Source organism: Microtus ochrogaster, chromosome 8 (genome assembly GCF_000317375.1).
Source record: "Microtus ochrogaster isolate Prairie Vole_2 chromosome 8, MicOch1.0, whole genome shotgun sequence".
NCBI classification, from domain to species: Eukaryota; Metazoa; Chordata; class Mammalia; order Rodentia; family Cricetidae; genus Microtus; species Microtus ochrogaster.
Genome location: NC_022015.1, coordinates 67,451,757 through 67,454,263, shown reverse-complemented (window position 1 = coordinate 67,454,263; position 2,507 = coordinate 67,451,757).

Here is a 2,507-nt window from a genome sequence, read left to right as displayed (position 1 = left end):
TCTATATAATCTCTCTGCCTGACAGTTCTGCCTATCCTTTCTCCTGTCTCACTATTGGCCATATATAAGTATAGTTTCCTGGATGCTTCAGCCAGTGAAGGGCAGGAGCAGTTAGTTCTCCCTAGTCGTACAGCCAATGAGGACCTGGTCTAACTCTGTACAGCTTTATCATCTATCCTTCTGTGGTGTTCGGAGCCACAGACATCAACACAGATCACAGCTGCATCTGGTCCAACAATCAAGAATGCTTGTTATTAGGAGCATGCCAAAGGGAAATTACTGAATGGGTATATAGTAATAATTTATATTTTCCTGTGATGTCATATTAATAACTCTTTTTTAGATAAACATTAGCACTTGTGATGGCCAGTACAGGTGACAAACATTGTGGGTAGCAGCAGCATCTGTGCAGGGACACGTGAAACACTTCACGTTTGAGGCTGTGTATTCCTTAGACCTAGAGGCAATGAAAAATGTGGAGGGGTACGAGAAGGCATTCATGAGGGGCAGGAGGTAGAAGATGCCCCAGAGGAAGCTATAGGTGATCAGGCAATCAGAACAACGTACTTTCTATCTCTTCAGGGAGCAATAGAAGAAATCTGATCTGAAGGTGGCAAGGGAGAGCACAGGCCCTACAATCTGTTATTTCTTAACTGTTCTGATCGAGACTGGTAGGCAGAGTGTTACCCTTAGCAGGTAAGCAGCCATTCTGTAGTCTGTGCATTATCCACATCATCTTTATCTTTTGCTTTTTCTTCATCATCCTCACCTTCAATCAGTCTCCTGGAAATACGTACCAGCTCCTTAATGTTTTTCTCCTTGGAAAATTTGGCATCAATAACCCAGAAGGCATCATCTAAAAACATCTGTAGCTTCCTTCCTTGAGTTAGGTCTAATATTCTTTGGTGCTATCAGGAAGAGATTTGGCACAGTGCAACATTTTTATCCCCCCTCCATGCCTATTATAAACACAAAATATAGCTGTCTTAATACCCAATTCAGGAATATATATATGAGCATCCTCCACAGATTTAGCAGACTTACATGGCAGAGTAGACATATGTCAGTCGCAATATAAGATAGCAACCCTGTTTCTAAAGCACTTCACATTTTTAGCTGGGAAAGGTAGACCCCCTTAGCAGTACCTGACTAATTGCCACAAGGTCAGCCAAGAGACTTACTGGGAAAAGGACAGAATAAGGGATAAACATTTGTAAGCTATTCACACGGTGGATTCTTTCCTCCATCTGTGACAGACAGTTTTGTTACATACTTACTCTAGATTGGCAGCTGTGCTCGTTTAAGATTTGGAATGCATTGCTCTAAGCTCTTCTGGCTTTCAACATTTCTTTTGAGAAAACAACCATTATTTTGATGGGTTTTCTTTCATATATGATATGTGTTTTTCTCTGATAGCTTTCTATGCTGTTTTTATGTTCTATATACTTAGTTTTCCAATCATGAAATGCTGTGAGATGTTTCTTTTCTGATCTTTTCTTTTTGGTGTTGTGTGTGCTTCTTGTACTTTGGGGGAAGTTTTCTATGTTTTTATTGAAGATCTGATGTATGGCACTGATCTATGAATAGTCTCCTTAATCTATTCCTATAACTCAAAAATCCAATATCAAAATTCCCAAATATTCATTTTATGGTTTTTTTTATTTTTTCATATTCTTTTCTCATTTTGTCTTAATCCTTTTCTGTATCCTTCTGTCCTGGTAATCTATTTTCTGATTTATTAATGATCCTGTCAGGTTTTCCCTTGTATTTTCTACTTGGTTATTGTGCTTTGCAGTTCCATACTCATTTCATCTCTATTCTTCTTCAGTAATTCCATCTCCTGATTGAATTATATTTGAATATATAATTGCTCATTTTCACCAGGTTTCTGTTTGGTTTTTCGTGTAAACCACTCAGGTGTAGATTATATTTTTAAGTCTTTCTCTTTAAGTCCATGAGCTTTCTTTTTATGTCTCTTTTTAAACTTGAAATTTCGTTGATATATAGCATGCATCCAAACTTACTACCAGAAGAGGGCACCAGACCCCATGATAAATGGTTATAAACTAGGGTGTAGGCACTGAGAATTGACCAAGTATTCAATGCTCTTCCCCACTGAGTCCTCTACTCATTCCATCCTTGATTGTTTAAAATGAATGAGATTTCTTTTAAATCCTTTGTCCTGAGCTTCATCTTAGGTAATTCTCATAGGAAAAAGTTCTATAGGACTGGTGACTTTTGTAGGGGATACACGGCCTTTATCATTCATATTGTTTCTATTTTTGCATCAATTATCTGTGCATGTTGACTTCTTTAGTTCTGTCTGAAATCGACAGAGAAGATTGGGATTGAAATCGGAAAGTGTGGGGTAGGTTGAGTCTAAAGACTGAATATGGCTTAAATCGAATGAATGCAGATGGTGGATACATGGAGATTGGCTGATATGAAGGAAGCCTGTCCTGGTTCAAGTTTGGTGGTAAAGAGAATATCTAAGGCTGTGGTAGGTG